The sequence below is a fragment of the Tenrec ecaudatus genome, chromosome 3 (assembly GCF_050624435.1).
Source record: "Tenrec ecaudatus isolate mTenEca1 chromosome 3, mTenEca1.hap1, whole genome shotgun sequence".
Classification (NCBI taxonomy): domain Eukaryota; kingdom Metazoa; phylum Chordata; class Mammalia; order Afrosoricida; family Tenrecidae; genus Tenrec; species Tenrec ecaudatus.
Genome location: NC_134532.1, coordinates 41,977,574 through 41,999,730, shown reverse-complemented (window position 1 = coordinate 41,999,730; position 22,157 = coordinate 41,977,574). Strand labels below are relative to the sequence as shown.

Below are 22,157 nucleotides of genomic sequence, written 5' to 3'. Positions count from 1 at the left end.
AAAGGGATGCCCAATTGCCTACAGATGGGCTTTGGGTCTCCACTCTGCACTCCCCCTCATTCACAATGATACGATTTTTTTTTGTTCTGATGATGTCTGATACCTGATCCCTCTGATAACTCGTGATCACACTGGTTGGTGTGCTTCATCCATGTGGGCATTGTTGCTTCTTAGCAAGATGGCTCAGTTTTTTTTTTTAATTGCCAGTTCCTCCAATAATTTTGTAAGTGCAATGGACATTATTAACATCCTGCTTTCTTTCTTATTTTCTTTTCATTAAATGCATGTCTGATGCATATTCCTTACTATGCAGTATGCCTTCTTAAGCCCACACCTTCTTAACAGGTCTAAAACCTAAAAGATGCGTTGCTGCTTCTAAAGAACATTTTGGCTCTATATTCCACCACTGATTTTGTTGTTGTTGTTATTGAAACAGTGCAGAGTATATTCAATATTGCTGTCTTTTTAGTATTCTTTTGGTTTCCAGGTGTATGATGTCCATGGTGTCATCCGACAACTTATCTGGTCTTCGGTCATTAGTGTTCAGTCATCAGTGTTCAAATCCTCAAGTTTATTCTTCAGATAGTCTCTACGCTCTGTGATCTAAATCCTTTGGCCAGCTTCAACTTGCATTTGAGGAAATTTTATCAGTCAACTTGTGTGTCATTTCTTTCACTAAAGCCACATTTTCCAATTACTCATATTGTTCCCAAATTTTACATTCATCGCTGCACATGATTGTATCGTTGATCAGTGTCAGGTTGCAAAAGTTATGCAAAATTTTCAATATATATATTTTTAATTATTTTATTTGGAGGTTTTACAGATATCATAAGATTTCATAATTCAGTCACATGGAGCAGTACTGTACAATTGCCACCACAGTTGCAAAACATTTTCTTCTTGAACTCCTTGATATCAGCTCCCCTTTGTTCTGGCCCTCCACCACCCTCAATTTTTTATTGTGGAAAACAGAACCTGGATGAAAGTATAAGGCAGCCTTATCGCTATACTCCTGACCACAGGGCTTGAAAGACCAGTACTAGTGTTAGAAGAAAACCTCCACAAGCCCCAAGGATAAAGCTAGAGCTGATAACGCAAAATCCCCAGATAGAGTTTTCTTCCCAACTACCCTCCCTCCATTAAAGATGTTAGTATACAGCTCCTACAGGTGGCTGACTTCTTGCTTCTCAGCTAAAGATGCCTGGCTTGAAAAGCAATTAGCTTCCTTTTGTTGCTATCACTCAAGGAACCAACTATCCTTTTGTCTCTTAAATGCCTTCTGGAAGGGTCCTAAGGGATGGTTGTGTAATTGAAGGGAAGAAATAAAAAGGCACTCACCTCTTCCAGGATGTCAAGTCTGAGCAGGAGAGAGAATGTTCTTTCACCAATTTACCATATGTGCTCATGTATATGCCTAGTTTTTCAGCACTTTTTAATGTAGATGTGTGGTAAAATGCAGTTTTTATGATATTTGGATTGGCTTATACTCTAGTATATGTGATATAATGTCTTGAGCATGCAGCCACACACACACACACACACACCACAACCACACAAACAGAAACACAGACACCTATGTACCTAACAAGGTAGGCAGTGCCTTTAACCTGGAGGTCCCTGAACTATTTGGGCGAGCAACTTAAGAGCAGTGCTGAAGGCAGATGGGGGGGGGCACGGCGGGGACCCCTGAGCAGAGGCCAATCACAACAGGTCTGCTCTTATAGTTAAAGCTGGTGGCAGCTAGTAACTAGCCATGTGCTTGTATGAGGCATCATTAAAGTCATACTATAATAAGGGGATATTGTGGGGATGATTTTTAATCCAGAGAATGTGACTGGGACTCTTTTCCAACTTACAAATGTGAATGCCTCCCTCTTCCCAGATACTAGGCCTTGCAATCTTCCTTAATTCTGAGAATAAAGAATTTGTCTCCATCCACCCTCTTCTTGGTCCTCAGTTTCCTACAGTCTGATATTTATCATAAAGTGTTCTAAAAGTAATCAGGATATTCCCACATTCATATTTGTCCATTCTGTTGTGTTTGTGCTGTCTGGAGGCTGCCACCCCTTGCGACTATATAAATTCACTATTAAATGAGCTCGCTATCTTATTCTGGCATCGGAGATGAGGTCGCTCTACCCCATTTTGCTGTCTCCTTCATCTTCCTTAATTGCACATCTTCCTTAATTGCTATTTCTAAGGGCTTGTTTGGTTGTGGGGCTAAATCCCACACTTTATGTTTGCTTTAACAGTTGGTGCACAGATTTAAATAACACTTGTGACTTGTCTTACCTGCATGCATGTGAATATTAACCTACCACTGACAGAACTATACTTCAGAGAAGATCTTGCTATGTACTGTTTGATGATGAATATGACACCAGTATTTTGGATTTGTCAATCAATATCAGCCTTATAAACTACTTGATTATCTAATTAAAAATAGCCAGTACGAGTCTATTAAAGTTTAATAAGCCATATACCATCAATATTTAAAGATTCCATTTTGTTTTGACAACTTGCAATTGTTCTTGATAATACTTCATATATCCCGTCTTCCAATTATTAGAGGATATATGCAGCGATTTTTTTCTCATTTTCAGTCATGACCTGTTAACCACTTAAGGTCCCCAAAGCTCTCCTCCATCACATCATTACTGTTGATTGTACTTTGAGGATTTAGTACTTGTTCAGTGTTATTTCATTGCCATTAAACCTGAGGGGTTCAAGTTACAGAAGTAGATCACCAGGTCTTCCTCCCAGTTCCTATTTCTGGAGATTCCACTAAGACCTGTGCACCATGGATGGTCCTGCTTGTATTTGAAACACTGGGTGGCAGTGCTTCTGGCATCATAGCCACCTGCACGCCCCCACAGGACAGCACTGTAAGAGGATTGCTGTAAGCTAGAATACAGGCTCCACAAACATAAAGAATATGTAGCTGTACCATAGTACCTTTCATATATACCTGTAAAAATGGTTTTCTCCCAAGTAGAACATTCTGCATTTTTCACATTCCCAGCTTTATCTAGTACTTAGTTGTCTCTCAGTAAAGATTGATGGAATGAATACATCTGTCATCTACCAACTGAAATTAGCAAGCCTTACCACTACTTTGGCCTATTGGTCTCAATGTCTTGTTTGTATTACATTTGTTGTATATTTTCATGGCCTTATTTTAAAAAATACCAAATCTGTGTTCATTCATTAATTTCATATCCAACCTTGTTTCTATAATAACTATTTTTATCATTTGGAATGCTTACATGATTGTATTTCTTCCAGTGGACAATAAACTTTAAGCATAGTGTTTTATTTACATTCATATAAGAGGGTTGCCACTAAAGATTTACCTTGTATCAATGCTTATTTTAAGAGGTCGATTGTAAATCAAGATGATGGAAAGATTCATTGTTCTCTTTTTTTATAGAACTCCAGAAAGATGGTGATCATATGCTCGAATACTTGCAACATGAAAGATATGTGAACAGAAAGGAACAGTGCTATAAATGTAATATATTGGAAAGTATGGTTTCTCAGCACAAAACTAATTTTCCTCTCAAGGAAAATTATGAGATGTTTGGCTTATATGAAGAAATTATAAAATCAGATTTAATCATTCTGGAATTAAATCACAACAGGAGCAACAAAGTACAGAAGTCAGCTGTGCTCAGTGGAGATGAGAAAACTTTTCTCCATGTTGAACAGGAGCAATTTTATAGTGAAATGAGATTCTCTGAGTGTGAACAATCCAGGCTCATGAAGTCCCAGTGGATTCAGCATCAGGAATCGTATGAAATTGGCAAACCACACCCAGGTGATAAACGTGGGACGGCCTTCATTGAAGAGTCTTTGCTCTATGAGCACCAGATCATTGATACACTAGATAAGACCTACAGATGCAGATATTGTGGGCAAAAATTCAATAAAATGTTCAAACTTAATGAACATTATCAGAAAGCTCACGAATTGCAAAAGCTATATAAATGCTTAGATTGTGGCAAATGTTATCACAGTAAATCATACCTCAAGAAACATCAGAAAACTCATGCGGCACAGACTCTCTGTGTGTGCAATGAATGTGGGAAAGGCTTCACCAGGAAGAGTCTTCTCACTGCTCATCAGCGAATTCATACTGGGGAGAAACCCCATGTATGTGGTGAATGTGGCAAAGGCTTTATCACGAAGACTACTCTCACTGTTCATCAGCAAACTCATACTGGGGAGAAACCCCATGTATGTGGTGAATGTGGCAAAGGCTTCATTCAGAAAAACCTTCTCAAAATGCATCTACGAACTCATACAGGAGAAAAACCCTATGTATGTCATGAGTGTGGTAAAGCTTTCAGCTGGAAGAAATCCCTTTTAGGACATCAGGCATTTCACACAGGAGAAAAACCCCATGTATGTGGTGAATGTTGAAAAGCTTTTATCTGGAAGAATGATCTCACTGATCATCAGCGAACTCATACTGGAGAGAAACCCCATGTATGTGGTGAATGTGGAAAAGCTTTTATTGGGAAGAAGAACCTCACTGATCATCGGCGAACTCATACTGGAAAGAGACCTCATCTATGTGGTGAATGTGGCAAAGCCTTTCTCAGGAAGGCTGCTCTCACTGTTCACCAGCTAATTCATACTGGAGAGAAACCTCATGTATGTAGTGAATGTGGAAAAGGCTTCACTCAGAAAGCAAATCTCAAAGCTCATCTACAAACTCATACTGGAGAGAAACCCCATGTATGTGGTGACTGTGGAAAAGGCTTTCTCCGGAAGAAGGACCTCAGTGTTCATCAGGGAATTCATACTGAAGAGAAACCCCATGTACATAGTGAATGTGGCAAAAGCTTCATTCAGAAAGGAGATCTCAAAACTCATCTATGAATTCACACAGGAACCAAAACCCATGTATGTGGTGAATGTGGAAAAGACTTTCTTAGGAAGAATAAGCCCATTGTTCACCAGCAAACTTATCCTGGAGAGAGAGAAATCCCATGTATGTAGTGAATGTGGCAAAGGCTTCATTCAAAAAGCACATCTCAAAACTCATCTATGAATTCAAACCGGAGAAAAACCTTTCATGTGGTGAATGTGATGCCTTAGTAGGTACATCAGAGATTTCACCAAGGAAAGAAGCCCTTTCCATGAATTATTTGTGGGAAATCTTATATGTGGAAGTTAGGTCTTGTTAAACATGAGAAAAATTCACAAGAAAACCTTTCATTGGAGTTAGTGTGACAAAGCTTTCAAAACAAAGGTAGAGGTTAGGTGGTAGAGTTTGGCCTGGGCCAAGCATGGGAATAGACAATTGTGACTTAGCATATCAAGACCCATGTTCTGCATTGCTGTCTCTCTACTGACATGGCTCACTGTTTCAGAGAGAGGGCCTTCCAGACATCCACAGGGTGCATGGATATCTCATTGTTCTTCTCTTTCAAAGAGATGAACCTGGTGTTTCTGGATCAAAGGTGTACCAACTAGTAGAGTATCCACACAGATGACAGTTTTTTGTGCACCACCTGCATGCTCTTTGTTACCCAGCCCCACCCACCAGAGACAGCACAGAAGTACAGTAAAATAAGAAGAAAGAAAATAGAAGATGTATGGGAACACTTAGTCCAGAGGATGAATTGACCACAGCGACTCTCATCCTCCACAACCCTGAGACCAGAAAAACTAGATGGATCACAAAAGGGTTCTAAGTCGAGTGGGAGATGAAAGTGGAACAAAACACAAAATCATGAAATAGTTCAGGCTTACTGGTCTGATGGAGACTTGGGATCCGCAAATTATGGGCTTTAGTGACTCTTCACTCTGGGACCTGTACTCACTCCTCTGCTTCAGCTTTCAGCCAAACAATATACTGGCTTGGAGGGGAAGGATAACATCTGAGAATAACATACATTCCCTAGAATAATCAACTCTGCACAGCCAAATGGACAGCATTTGCTTAGGGATCAAACTCTTAAAAGCAAGAAGGAACAGGAAAGAAGGATGAAGAGTATAAAAACATAAGGAGGGTGGAAGTGGGAAGAAGGCTGGTATATCTTGGGAATACAATCAATGTATGAATTGTTGAATGGAAAACCATTTTACTCTGTAATGTTTTAAATCATAAAAAGTTAAAAACAAACAAAAACGAAGAGCTCATGTCTCATCAACTATTTCATGTAGGATAGTTACCATGTAGCTGTAATGAATGTGGATAGCAAACTTTTACTTGTGTTTCTAAGTTTTCTTTATATAAAGACACAAAATTGAAAAGTGTTAAGTTCAGTTAAGATGGGAAACTCCACAGGGAGCCATGTGACATCACATACCTGTGATCTCTTGCATAAGGAGATATCTGGCCATGTAGTTACTTTGCAAATACTCTTTTGGTTTCTCTCAATGTATCAGTAAACTGCATTGGGATTTTAACCGATATAGTTCTGATTGGCCTTTGTCTCGAAAGGATTCATCTGCCAAAAGAGGATTTGTAAAGCAGAGAAACCATATGAATACAGGGAATGTGGCAGTGTATATGCATTTAGTGACTGGAAGTGTCTCCAGCATCCAATTACATTTTCTTTGATGTTCCTCAAAGTCCATAAGATAAACTCTGATGCACTAATTGGACAGAAGGGTTGAACAAAATGTCTGCCACATTGTATGACTGCAAATGTAAATCCTGCAGGAAATCATGAATACAGAGTCTAGGAAAGCCTGATAGACATACTGTTTGCTTACGTACATTGATATCAAGACCAATATCTGATTTTACATTTGCTCTCTCTCTTGACCCATGTTAACTATGTTAACTGGAGAAATACTGTGACAATAGAGCAGGAATGTGAATGTTCTCATTCTCACGCAGAATTCTTTGGAAGGTGGATAATCGCAGATGCAGTTAAGTTAAAATATAACCCTTTATCCTTTGAGTTCCTTTTTGACCCATTTAAAATCTATTGTAGTTTTTAATATTCCTCTTGGATTGAGCTTTATCTCTTTTACTTTCTTGTTGTTTTTTTTTAAAATATATTTCTCTATATGAATTCCATGATAACTAATTGCTGGATCATATGGGATTTCAAGTTCTGATTGTTTGTAGTGCCTCATTGTGTTCCACAGTGGCTGTATGTGTTTATAAGTCCACCAGTAGTATATATGAATCCCAATCCCTCCAGATCCTCTCCACCATTTGATTTCCTTCTTTGGTTTGGGCTGGCATTGTAGGGGTTAAGCACGATCCCATTGTGGTTTGAATTTGCATCTTCCTAAAGGCTAGTGATTGTGAACATTTTTTGTTTGTTATTCACAGGTACTTCATTTTTGGTGAACTGTCCGTTCATATATTTTTCCCATTTTTTCATTGGGTCTCTTGTTATTTTCTTGTTGAGATGATATAGAGTTCTGTATATATATGTTTTTAAAGGATATTTTTTTAATTTTATTTTTTAAAATCATTCTATTGAGGCTCATACAACATGTAACACAATCCACGCATACATCCAACTATCATGATCCCAGTTCTACCTTGCAAGTCCTGATGGACTGGAGGATGTATAATGGTACAGATGGGAACCGGAAACACACAGGGAATACAGAGTTCTGTATATTTTTGCAATTAGCCCTTTGTCCGATGTGTCATTGGTTAAAAAAAAACAAAACAATTCCCAATCCGTGGGCTCTCATTTCATTTTTTTGTTATTTAAAATCATTTTATTGGGGACTTGGACAACTCATCACAGTCCATATACACATCTATTTTGTCAAATATATTTGTACATTTGTTGCCCTCATTCATTCTCAAAACATTTGCTTTCTACTTCAGCCCTTGGTATCTGGGCCTCATACACCCCTCCTTCCCCACTCCCCCTCCCTCATGAACCCTGGGTAATTTATAAGTTATTAATATTTTATTATATCCTACAATGCCCGATGTCTCCCTTGACCCACTTTTCTGTTGTCCACCCCCCAGAGAGGAGGTTATTTGCATATCCTTGTAATCGGTACCCTCTTTGTATCCCACCTTCCCTCCACCCTCCAGTATCACCACACTCAGCACTGGTCCTGAAGGGTTCATCTGTCCTGGATACCTTGTGTTCCCAGTTCCTATCTGCATCAGTGTACATCCTCTGGTTTAGCCAGGTTTGTAAGTTAGAACTGGGATCATGATAGTGCTTAGGGGTTGGGGTGGGGTGGGGGTGGCGGGGGAGAAGGAAACATTTAAGAATTAGAAGAAAGTTGTGTGTTTCTTTGATGCTACACTCTACCCTAATGGCTTATCTCCTCCCCGTGACCCCTCTGCAAATGGATGTCCAGTTGCCTACAGATGGGCCTTGGGTCCACACTCCCCCTCATTCACAATGATAGGATTTTTTTTGTTCTTTGGTGCTTGATATCTGATCCCTTAAACACCACTTGATCACACAGGCTGGTGTGCTTCTTCCATGTAGGCTTTGTTGCTTCTGGGCTAGATGGTCACTTGTTTACCTTCAAGCCTTTAAGACCCCAGAAGCTGTATCTTGATAGCTGGGCATCATCAGCTTTCTTCACTACACTTGCTTGTGCACACATTTGTCTTCCACACTTGTGTCGTGCAAATGAGAATCACAGTAATAGAACACAGTGTTTTTATGTTGAGGGAATCCTTGAGTGGAGGCCCAATGTCCATCTGCTACCTTAATATTAAAACTATACATATATGCACATGGATCTCTTTCTCCATCATCATATATAAATATATTGACATATATACATGCCTGTGTTTAGGTCTCTATAAATGCTCTTTGCCTCCTTGTTCTTTCCTCTGTTTCTTTTTGCTTTGCTCTTGTCTCACAATCATGCTCAGCCTTCATTTTGGTTTCAGTAATTCCTCTCGGTTCCATTGCCCTTGATCACACCCTCCCAGGCTTCCTACAACCTCTGTTGCCACTGATTTTGAATCACTCATTCCCTTGTCCCTGGGTTGGTTAACACCCCCACTTCCTTTCCCCACCTTACCATCTCCCATGTCCTCCCAGAACCATCAGTCCTGTTTTCTTCTCCACATTGTTTATCCAGCCTATCTTATCTTGATAGACCTGCAGAGATAATATGCACATAAAAACAGGACAGCGCCAAACAAAGCAATATAGAACAACAGCAGTAACAAAAAAACCAATGACACAAAGAATCAAAAACCATTAAAAAAAAAAGGAAAGTCTGTAAATGGCCTAAGGTCTGTTTGTTGACCTTTAGGAGTGTGTACCTGTCAGGTCTGATGGGGTGCCACGCCCTGGCCTCAAAGTGTATTCTTTTTATATCCCCTTGGGATAAGTTTGCTCTGTACACCCTTAGTGTTTTGCTTTGGTGGGGTCAGCTCAAGCACAAATCCTACCCTGTGTCTTCAGTGTTGTCCCATGTGGGGCTATGGGTCCACGCGGATGTCATGTTTCAGGATGGAGCAGGTCATAAGGTCCTCTCTGTGCAATGGCTCCTCTGAGCAGGGCTATTATCCTCAGGGCTTGGTGGTCCAGGTTGTGCTCCACTCCCTCCCCCTTCATTTGCTTCTGCTTCCTTCTGAGCATGGCAGGGCAGTTTATTTCCCCCATCAAAATGTCTATTCATTCTCTGTGGCACACCCTTCCAGGGTGGGGGTCAGGCTGGTTTTGGTTGGGGCAAACCCTATACAAGTCTTTTTTATGGATTCCCCCACCTGTTACATTGCCCCCCTGGTTGGGCGCATCATCTTGGTTTCCGTATGCACATTACGATTCTGTGGGGACACAACCAATACTCTCCCCTTGGGTGGGTTAGTGCCCTGTTCCGCCCATGTCATCATCTCACTTTCTCCCCACCCATATTCTCCTGCCTCCTTTCCCCTTCTTTATGTTGGACTCACATGTACCTTCCTGGGTTTTGTCTGATCTCCTCCCAACTACCTATAATCCCACCCATGTATTGAGAGATAAGTGTCTATTCTATTCCTGCAGTGCTGATTGTACTTACCTCAGGGGCCTCATACCTGTCTTTTTGAGATTGACTTACCTCACTTAACATGATTCCTTCCAACTCTTCCTATGAAACGCCATGTTTCATGTGATTGTGCTTTTCAGTGCTGTATCATACTCCATAGTTTGTGCCAGAGTTTACTAATCCCCTCGTCTATCAATGGAAACTTAGGCTGTTTCTATGTCTTTGCGATTGTGAATTGTGCCACAATAAACATTGGAGTGCAGATGACTGGTTGTGTTTTCTTTGTTACCTCCTCTGGGTATATGCCCAGTAGAGGGATGACTGGGTCATAAAGTTGATCAATTTCCATTTTCTTTAAGTATCTCCAGATTGCTTTTCACAGAGGCTGTACATATCTACATGACCACCAGCAATGGAAGAGGGTTCCTGTTTCACCACAACCCCTCCAACACTTGTTGCTCTCTGGTTTCGGCTAGGCTTGGGAGTGTCAGGTGCTATCTCATGGTTTTAATTTGCATTTCTCTTACGGCTAATGAATGGGAACACTCTCATATGCTTGTTGGCCCTTATGGATTTCTTCCCTAGTGAAAGTTCTTTTCAGTTATTTTGCCCACTTCCATAGGGGGTTAACTGTTTTCCTCTTTTTGCAGGTCATGAAGGTGTAGATTTTAGTAATGAGCTCTTTGTCCTATATGTCTTTACTAGATTCCTCTCCCAGTCTGTGGGTTGTTTTGTCACCCTCTTGGTGAAGTCTTTTGAGGCACACAGGGTTTTATTTTTATTAAATCCCATTTGTCAATTTCCAGTTCACCTGTGTGTGTGCCCTTCCCTATTGCAGTGAGCCTAAGCATTCCCAGGACCAATGATCTTAGGTTTGCCCCGATTCCCTCTTTGATGGTCCTGATGGTTTGGTGTTTTTCTTCTAGGTCCATGATCTACCTTGAGTTTAGTCTTGTGCAGGAGGTGAGGTAAACATCTTGTTTCATTTTTCTACATGTGGATGTCTATTTTTTCCAGCATCACTTGTTAAAAAGGCATACACTTCCCACTTGCTGGTTTGGGACCCTTGTCGAAGATCAATTTTATATGTGCTGATGGTTTTATTCCTGGGCTTTTTATTCTTTTCGACTGGTCTGAGTAGCTGCCATTGTACCAGTTCCATGCTGTTTTGACCACTGTAGCTGTGTAATACATATTAAAATCAGGTAAGGTGAGTCCTCTAACTTTGTCCTTCTTGAGGAGTTCTCTACTAATTCTGGGCTTCTTCCCTTTCCATATGAACATAGTGATTGGTTTTTCCAATTCATTGAAGAAGGTTGTTGGTATTTGAATCAAAATAATATTGAGCTTGTAAAGTGCCTTGGGTAAGATTGTCTCTTTACTATGTTGAGCCTTCCAATCCATGAGCTTGGGATGTTCTTCTATTTGTGGAGGTCGCTTTTGGTTTCCTGTAGTGGTATTTTGTAATTTTCCATGTATAGTTCTTTAGGATGTTTTGTTACATATAGTCCTAGGTCTTTCAGTTTGTTCTTGGCTATTGTGAAGGGTACTGCCTTCCTGATTTCCTCTTCCATGGCCCTGTCTGATGTGTATAGCAATTCTACCAACTTCTCTTTGTCGATCTTGTATCCTGCCACTTTTCCATATTCTTCTATTGCTGTAAGTACTCCCATTGTGGGACTTTTGGGGTTTCAATACAGGATCATGTCATTTGTAAATAGCGGTGGTTTCACCTCCTCTTCTCACATTTGGATCCCTTCTGCTGTCTTATGTTGTTAGCTAGAACCTCCAGTACGATATTGAATAGAAGTGGGGACAAGGAACATCCTAGTCTTGTACCATTTTTCAGTGGGATTGTTTTTGTCTTTTCTCCATTAACTATGATATTAGCTGTTAGCTTTTCTTAGACAGCTTGTATCAGCTTGAGGAATTTATCTTCCATTTCTATCTTTGTGAGTGTCTTAATTAGGAATGGGTGTTGGATGTTGTCAAATGCTTTTTCTGCATCTATGGATATTATATGTTTTTTTTTACCTTGTTTTTCTTGATGTGGTATATAATATTGATGGTTTTTCACATGTTAAACCATCCCTGCATCCCTGGGATGAATCTTACCTGTTTGTGGTAGATGATATGTTTATATACTTTTGTATTCTATTAGCCAATATTTTGTTAAGGATTTTTCCATCTGTGTTCATTAGAGATATTGGTCTGTAATTCTCTATACCTGTGGGTTCTTTGCCCTGTTTGGGTATCAAAGTTATGCTGGCTTCGTAGAATAAGTTTGGGAGTTTGTCATTCTTTTCTATGCTTTGGAATACTTTATGGGGGATCAGAGTCAACTCTTAGTGGAATTCTTGGTAAAATTCTGTTGTGAAGCCATCTGGCCCAGAGAATTTTTTTGTTGGTAGCTTCTTTTTTTTGTGTTTTTTTTTTACAGGGTTTGAAGTCCTCTTTAACCATTGGTGGGAACACTTTACAGCATAAGTAAAAACTCGAGGAAAATAAATACATCAGCTCCTAGGAGAGTGGACGCAGTGTGGATGGCGTGGGGTGGGCTGGCAGGTGGGGCGGGTGCAGATGCACGATGCAGAGCAGACACGACAGGAGACTTGGGGGAGGGCAGTGAGAGTCTTAAGTGTCCTAGTGCATGTCCTGGCTGTCGGTCCAGGCGATCTTGCAGGGGGGAGCTGAGCTCTCACCCTCCAGGTCCACTTGCTCCTGATCTCGCTTCTTGGCTGCGTTCTTTTAGTCCCATTGCTGGTGCAGGTAGCGCAGGAGGATATTGGTTTTTTCAGTCACAATGATGTGTTCAGATGGGTACTCCCGAGTAGGCAGGTAGACTGAGGGGCGTCTGTTCTATGGGAGACCAAGAAGAGTCGGATAAGAAGCTGGGTCCCCACACTCTGAAACAAGGTAGGCAGCCCAACATTGCTCTCCGGAGAGGCTGAGCGAGGCTTTGCACTCAGAGTCAGCATGGAATCGGCTAAAATATCTTTTGTTGTAGAAGGGAAATCCTTTCAGAAAATGGGCCATCTTCTGTAGCCGCTGTTGCTGCCACTGCCGCCTCCTCTGCTGCTGCCGCCACCGCCGCAGGTGCCACCACAGCCGCCTTCTCAGCCGCCGCCTCGCAGTAACTCGTTGGTAGCTTCTTGATGACCCTTTCTGTTTCTCTTGCTATGGGTTTGTTGAGGTTCTTGATCTCTGTCTGAGATAATCTAGGGAGGGACTCTTTTATCAAGTAGCTATCCATGTCTTCCACATTTCTGAATTTATTAGAATACAGATCTTCATAGTACTTTGTGATTGTCCTTTTAATCTCATTGGGGTCTGTTGTAATTAATCCTGTTTCATCCCTCATCCTGGCTATTGATGTTTGCTCCTTTCTGTCCTTTGTCCGATTCGCCAGTGGTCTGTCAATTCTGTCGATCCTTTCATAGAATCAGCTTTTAGCTGCATTTATTTTTTACATTGTTCTCTTCTCTTCCCACTGGTTTAACTCTTCCCTGATTTTTATTATTTCTTTTCTTTTGCTATTGGAGGGGTTGTCCTGCTGACTCTGTTTTAGTTGCTGGAGGTTTGGTGATAACATGCCTGTCATAAGTCTCTCTTCTTTTTATCATATATGTGTTGAATGATATCAATCTACCTCAGATAACTGCCTTCGTAGAATCCCATAGGTTTTTATATTCTTGTTCTCATACGTTTCTAGAAACTTCCTAATATCCTCTCTTATCTGGGCCTGTACCCATTCATGTCGCAGTAGATTGTTTTTCATCCTCCATTTGATTGCCCTTGCTTTTCTGGACGTCCTTTTTATTAATCTCCAGCTTTATATCATGGTGACATGAGAAAGATGTCTAAATAATATCTGTGTTTGAATTTACTCAAGATTTACTTGTGTCCCAGTATATGGTCTATTCTTGAAAATTATCCATGTGGGCTTGAGAAGAATCTTTTCTTTCTTTTTTTTTTTTTTTGCGTTTGGATGGAAAACTCTATAAATGTCTATCAGGCCCAGTTGCGTAATTACATTTTTTTGGCCTAATTGCATTGTTTAGGTCTATAGCCTCTTTGCTGAGCTTCTTTCCCAGTAATCGGTCTTTCTCTGATAGCGGAGTGTTAAAGTCAACTACTATGATTATTGAATCCGTGATTTAGTTTTATATCTTTTTAGTAGTTTCTTTAAAGCAATTTGCCACTCCACTGTTGGGCGCATAGATATTCAATATGCTAACTCGTTCTTGGTTTAGCATTGTGTGGTGTTCCTTCTTGTCTCTTTTAATGGTTTGAACCTGGAGGTCCATGTTGTCTGAGATTAAGATTGCCACCCCTGCTTTTTTTAAAGTGCCATTATCCTGGTATACATTCCGCAAGCCCTTTGTTCTTAGTTTATTTTGTCTGTGCACTTAAGATGTGTCTGTTGCAGGCAATAGATTTGATAGATTATGTCCTTTGAGCCAGTTCTCCAGTCTTTTTCTTTTAATGTATGAATCGAGTCCATTGGTTTTCAGAGTTATTATCACAATCTGTGGATTCATTGTTGTCATACCCTGTCTTGTGTTTTAAATGTTCTCCTATCTCCCTTCATATTAGTGTGCTGTGTTTGTGTGGGGAGTTTCTAACTTGTCTTCTTTTTCTCTGAAGTCCTGTTGTCTTGGCAATTGTTCCTGGCACATTGGCTTCTGGGTAGAGATGGGCTATATGGTGGTCTCCTGCTTGTTCTTGGTGGAGGTTGATCCTTTGGCCACAGTGAGTCAGTCAGTATCTTCCACAAAGTTGAGTGCCTTGCAGCATATTCTTTCCTTGTCCTGGAAGACCCTTATCTCCCTTTATATCCAATGGATAATTTGACCATGTGGGGAGAGGGGAACTGCAGGAAAGGGAAGTACAGAAACCACAGCCAGTTTGGCAATCAGGAGGGCTTGAGGATAGTACACATCTTTCAGTGGATAAGCAGGGAAGGGTTGGAACTCAACATTCCCTTTCAGAAAGCAGTTTATGGAAGCTAAGATAAGTGTTAATCTTCTTAACTTTGTGAAGTAGGGTGGAATGGAGTATGGGACAAAGGGCACATTCTTAGAACAGGAGGATATTGACATTTGGGTAGTAATACAATGTGAAGGGACAAAACTGGGTGTGGAGGAGAAAGAGGTTACATACTTTAGTGATGAAAGAGGCCTGGACAGCATTTTCAAAATTCTAAAATGGGGGCACATGAGTCAAGCTTCAGAGAAGTTCTTAAGCACTGCATGCGAACCAAATGGCTGGTGATTCACCCAGAAGGCCTTGGAAGTCAGGCTTAGTGAATTAGTTCTCAAAGGTCTCAGCCTTTAAAATAGAAATGCATTTCTGCCCTGGGCACAATGGGACACAGTGAATCAAAATCACCCCCATGGATACTAAAACAGTACTAGATTTGTTTTGTTTAATTGCTATGAGCATATAGAAACCCTGGGTGCACGGTGGGTGGGGCATTGACTACCTGAAATCCAGCTTCTTGGAAGAATAACTAAAGGGTCTGCCGCCAAATAATTTACAATCCAGACCCTACAATGCTCCTATGAGTTAGAATTGACTCAGTGACTGCGCTTATGGCCTAATTGTATGATTTGAGTGAAAGAGAATGCTTCCTCCCATTTTGTGGAGCTGATTAACAGCCCCAAACTGAAAATATTTCACAGGAAATGAAATGTTGTTTTTCCCCCCACAAAACTTTAACCACTGAGTGAAAACAAACAACAAAAAAAGGGACAGCAAACAAATTGTCAAAGTCATTCCCTCTGTCCTGGGTTTCTGGCTTTTTCAGGACGTGATTTTTCACTGTTTCTTCCATAGTCATAGGAGGCAGTGTCCTCATACTACAGTCTGATACTCTGAAGATATGATGTGTTTACTGAAATGACCATGGAGGAGACAGTTCCTTCTGAAAGTCCTCAAGGAGGTGCATTGATACAGCGACAGCAACACTAGCCTCTAATATAGCAGATATTGTTTTCATTATGCTGTATAATTGTGAGGTGACCGGTAGTCAGTTTTGATTCACTGTGAACCTATATACAATAGTTATAAATGATGCTTGGAGTTAGATTTGGTCAGTCATACTCAAGGTGTACTAACCCCCCAATATTCTTAAATGTGGAATGATGGTAGAAAATATGATCCCAAGGAAAATACAATCCAATTTGCTGGTGTTGTGTTCTGTTAATCGGTAAACAAGAATAAAAATGTGCAGGTTAAAATTCTAACTACTTTGTTATTTTTTTGTTTGTTTCCCTGACTCTATGACTAAGAGATGGCATGGAGAAGATCCCATTCCAAATCTTATCTAGTGCCCGATTGAAAAGCTCAACAGATAAATGGAGCCTTTTCTTCCAAGATGGCTTTGTCTTAAGTCTGGCATGCTGTCTTGGCTGTAAGCTAGGAATGCATACAGGGCTGAGGGCCTGGACCTCATTCTAGAACCTGGATCTCTCCTTTGGACTGAGAATCCTTCCATCTTGGTTCCTGAGTGTCTCCTGAAATTCATGAGATAAAGTGAAAGTTATATTAAAAATTGTTGATTTTCATTTATATTTAAATAAAAATTACGAAATAAAAATTTTTAGATTAGTATGGTCTACAACAGTGGTTCTCAACCTGTGGGTCTCGACCCCTTTGGGCATTGAATTACCCTTTCACAGGGGTCACTTGATTCATAACAGTAGCAAAATTACAGTTAGGAAGTAACAATGAAAATAATTTCATGGTTGGTTGTGTCACCCCAACATCAGGAACCGTATTAAAGGGTTGGAGAATTAGCACAGTGGACAACCACTGGTCTGCAAGATCTGATACCTTATAAATACTTTGGGGCACTATACAATCAATACCACAAGGGAAACTGTAGACAAGAGTTTTAATGGAAAAAAACACCTGTCTTTGCTTCAAGCACTGGAGCACACTACTCCAGGACTCCCAACTGTGTCCTCAGAAGCCCATCACCTCTTCTGTCCAGACTCACAGTGGCTGAGGATGGCAGCAGGACTTCTGCAAGCTAGCTTTGGAGACCCACCTGACAACTGTGATGAGCAGTTGTGACTTGAGGATACAATTGTGCTATTGCTGGTCTATCCAGGACTCAGCAAATTTTAGGGAAATGTTCACCATCCTATATCCTCTCCTCCCAATACCAGTTATTGGGGACAGATTTGCATCAGGGCTGACAGATCCTTCAGCTTCGCCTTGTTCCCGCTGCATGATGTGCCTCCATGTGTGGCCTTCTGCTCTTTGGAAATAGAAGAACGTTTACTTATATTACAATGAAATGTTTCAAATTCACTGTTTGATAAAAACTCACACTTCCTGGAAAGTCCTCAAGGAAAATAGTAAGATAGTGTGGAAGCCCCAGTCACTGACAGAAAGCCAGCTTTTAACTCCTCTCTGATCTGTCTGCTGGAACTGAGGCCTGGGGCTGGGAGTCCTGAGCACACACTGAAGCCCACTATCTCCCTGTAGGAAGGTGTGCATATTGAATGATTCCCTTTACTGTGTCTGTTTCTATGATCCAAGGCTGTGTCCTTAAGTTTGAGCCTGACGATTTGAATATGGGGAATGTTCTTGCCATTGTCTCTGGGGACTGCAATTCAGCCATTCATGGAGTGTATGTAGGATTTAGTATTAACATTAATACCAGTAACTGAGAGGAACTGCAGGCCCTTCCTTGGCACTGGACGATGTAGTCCATGCCATACTTGCTGGTGCTGAATGCAGAGGCAGGTCAAGAGAGTCTGAAATAGGCCCTCTTCTGCCTCAAGCCTTCCCCAGACTCTATCAGCTGCACCTTTCCCTGGACATCTGCAAACAAAGACAATCTTCCCAGGAAACTATAATACATATCCATTGTTTATCTCTCTTTTCATCATCATCTTTTCCTTCTTAAAATTGTAACTGGGAAATCTCAGGCCATCCAACTTCACTGTGACTTGTGTATAATCATACCTGTTTAGTGAATGGGGAGACCTGTGCAGCCCATGGCTGTGACCTCTCCTAGAGTTGAAGGGTTGGCCTAGGCTGGTTTTCATCATCTAAGTAATACATCTTCTTGTCTATCCATGTTATAAGAGAGATAATTGAGGTCCAGATATGACTATTCTGAAGGAAGTAGTAGGCAATTATAATATTTGGAAATATATAAAATTTCCTATTGTACAAGCTTACTGGTGAAACCTCATAGAGACTAGGAGAAACATGGGAAACCATAAGGATTTTTACCAGACTATAACCCCTCTCATCCATAAGAAATAAATGCCTATGTGTACAAGCAAATGACACCAAAACAGGAAGTTGTGGTCACATGTGGTAAACTACTGCAGTTGGTGGTGGGGTGGGCAGTGGAGGCTGAGATTAGGGATAAAAAAATAGAAGCTATATCCTAGAAGAGGGTCAGACATGTTTCCTGGGTCCATGATTGCCCCTGAGGGAGAAACATGCATGCTTATAAGACCACACCTCAGAAATAGGTTCAAAATTCCCCCTTAAGAAGAATGCAAAAAATAGAAGGATGCAAATCAGAAGATTAGATTAATTATCCTACCCTCAAGCAAAGCTCCATTACATAACAAACATTAATCAAATATAATAACTCCTGGATTTCACCTGAGAACTCTGCAATGTCAGGTGAAGGGTTTTTGGTTCTTTTATTTTGAGGGATGTGTGTGTGGCGGGGGGGGGTACGGGAGAGGCCAAAGTCAAGAACTTCAACATGGATACTCACAGAATTGAACCTCTAATACCATTCTCTCTGATGCTCTTGACTTTACCATTTGAAATCCTTGGGTCATACTCTGAAGTCTGTGACTTTGGGATAGCAGTCACCTACGCCTCCCATACCAAGGAGTTTCAGCTTTAAGTTAAATGGAATAGTTCCATTCCTTTAATAATTGTAGGAGACTATTAAGTAGGGGTAATGCTGAGATGCTTCTGGGTGGCTGAAGCTATTTGGTCTTGCACATTTCCTGTTAAGTGACAAAACGTTCCCATTCAAGGTGGAGTCTCAACTAAAGAAGTATTATTTCTTTTAAGATGTACAACTGAGCAAGTAATAAACAATATATTAGCATTAATAAGTCATGTCACAACAATGCCTCGGGTTTCATAGTAAATAATTACATAATCTGAACAGGTTTCAGGCTCTTCTTTATATTTTTGCTGATAGTGATATAATATACTATTTGCCCTTTTGAGATTGACTAATTTCACTCAGCATAAGGTTCTGTAGGTCTATATCATGATGATTTTAGACATGTATAGCGCACACATAAAAGAATGTCTTAGAAAGATTTGATGGAAATTATTTCTTGTTATGTGATCATGATACACAGATCACAGCCCTGTCCATATATTTCATATACTATAAGGTATTTATTATACAAATGATTTCAGACCATATTTATGCCCATTTACTTAGCTTAGTTCACTTATTTTTTTATGTGGGCATAAACCCATAAGCTTTTATCTAGCCAGCATAAATTGATTTTAATGCTCAACATCTTAGAACATGAACACTTATATACAAACACTTTATTTATTTTTATAAAGAAAGCTATTATTCAGGTTAAAAAACAAAAATAGAGGAGAAAAAAGGCATTCATATCCTTAACATCATGAATCACAATAACAAACATGGCCATTCTGTAAACTTTTCTCCGAAACAATTGTAAACATAGTAACATTAAAAACAGCAACAACAAACATCATATTCTGAGAGAGGGAGAGTTTCCATTAGGAAGAAAAAAGACCAAGGTCTTAATTTCATTGGAGTAGAAGCCTTGGATGACATTTAAACTTTGTAAAGGTTAGCCTGAAACATTTAATAAATAGTTTGACATTTCTTGTGCTAAAGTGAATAGGATCTCCCAGGATTATAGACTTAAGATAATACTTGTTTATAGCAGAACATTCTCTCAAGATGTAGATAATAAATAGAGATTTCCTTCTCTTCCCTGGATGTGGCTAGAGTAGTCACTGCTCAAATGCAGCCTCTCCTAACTCTAAGCAGAACAAAAGAATTGAAAGTCTAGATATAAATTCATAAAATCCCATACCCACCTGATACAAGCCAGAACAAGTCTGAAATTATGATCAGAACCACCTCTCTTGCTTTGATTAAGCATGAAGTCTTCAATCTGGAGAATAACATAAAATGTTTAGCTGAAAGTGCTGGTGAAAACCTTCTGCAGCAAGGGAATGAACAACTTGGAAGAAAAGGTACTTTGTCCCATACATAAGGGCAGGCATAGCTGCTAGCCCAGTACCTTTTGAGGAGGAAAGGAACCATTAGAAAGCCATAGCTCAGATCCAGGTTCAGGATGCCTGCCTGAGAATGAGCTTCAGTCGAAAGACAAGAGAAATGCCGCTTGGTCCAAACCCTGCCACAAACATGACCACCATCAAGTAAATGTAACAAGAAAGTGCATCGGGGAAGTTAAAATCTAGTTTCTCTCTAGGGAGAGTACAAGTGAAGACAAAACCAAACTTCAAATTAAAAAATGAAATTTTATGGAGGAATCTGATACCTTTGATATTTTTAGTGAAAACTAATTTTAACTCTGATGGACATTGCATGTAGTTAATTACAAATGGAACATTGCCTATATTTTCACAAATCTTGACAATAAAGGTCTAGCAGGAGTTAGGTTATAATCAGTTTGCAAGGGAAAACATACATAACACAATATTCTGATATGTACTGTCTTTGAACGTTCCCCTCTATCCATAAAAAGTAATGGAAAATACAAAAGAATAAGAAAAGGGTCATAATTGATACAACGTCAACATGTTATTCACACTTGGCACAGAGAAGGGTACTATAAAGTTAAATATGAATCTCTAAATCTGGTGATTATGTTAAAAATCTAAATGTGTTATAATTTTCTTAAATCGAAATTTAAGGAAATGTCATTAAATGTGTTATAAATAGTATGATAAATAAGGTCACAAAGAAGATGCTCTAATAAAAGAAAATCATAAAGCAAGAATTAATTTTTGGAGACAATTATATTACAAAATAAGGAGCACTTCTAAACAATAATGTAAAATATGTTTAAGGAAAACAAAGAATACACAGACAAGAGTGTAATGGAGCAGAGTGCAGCTCAGACCGCTTTCTTCCCCTGGAGTTCTGGAGTCACACTGCCGTCTCCCAGCCTCCTTTCACAGGATTCACAGCAATGACCTGCGCAGCAATGGAGCTCAGTGTTCAATGAATGTGACGATGAAAGAGGTCACTGGGGACGTGCACTCAGGACATCAGAGTGGGAATATAGTCTGCACTCTCACCACTCCATAGCATACCGACCCACAGCTGGTTATAGAGAATCTAGAGACAGAACTAGTGAGCACAATATCTATGAGTTTTACAAGTCCTGGTCCAACCCCTGCAGCTGTACCTGGAGAGAGTGGGGCATGTGCTCAGATAAAGCATCCCCAAAACTTCAGGTTTCAATCCCTGAGCTACTCACCTGAAATCTACCTCCAAGGAGAGAAAGAAAGTGACATATTTTTAGGAATGAGTATCATGATTCCCAGGAGCTTTATCCAAAGAGAGTAAGACCTAAATTTAAATAAATATGTCATGAGACTCTATCTGGTGGACTAGGTGGAGATTGGCTGTGAGAGGTACCTTTGTAATGCAGTTAGGGGTTCATCTGGAATGAGAATGTTGACTGTTTCCACAAAGAAAATAATGCTGTCCATGATTTCTCCATTCACCCTGACCAAAGTCCTGTTCTTCCAGGCCACGAAAAGTGATGAGGAAGATGGTTGAGGAGGGACACATGGCTTAGCATTGACGACTTCAGGAATCAAAGCAGTGGTCCTCTAGTCTCAAGGACTTTGATATTTATAAGAAACTCACATGAAATCCAAGGACATTTAACTTGTAAGATACACACTTTCTCTTCTGTATTAGATTATAGTAACATTATTAGATATTCACAAGTATGAAGATCGGCTGACTCTAGTGATTTCAGTAAATTCAGCCAAAATTGGCCCCAATTCAATGATTACTATAAATAGGAGTGGCTTTTGCGAGTCACTAAAAAGGAAGATATTTTCTTCAACAACTACACTCCTATGTGTACTCAAGAGTCATCCCAGTGGGGAAAGAGTACTTGTAACACTAAATCAATTTATTTATGATCTAGGAAGACATTTCTTTTTTTTTTCTTATTCTT

The 22,157-nt window shown here is 40.0% G+C and overlaps 1 pseudogene; it reads right to left on the bottom strand.

The window, feature by feature from the left end:
* Positions 1-12,576: 12,576 nt before the first annotated feature.
* LOC142443372 (DET1- and DDB1-associated protein 1-like) lies at positions 12,577-12,978 on the bottom strand (annotated as a pseudogene).
* Positions 12,979-22,157: the final 9,179 nt, after the last annotated feature.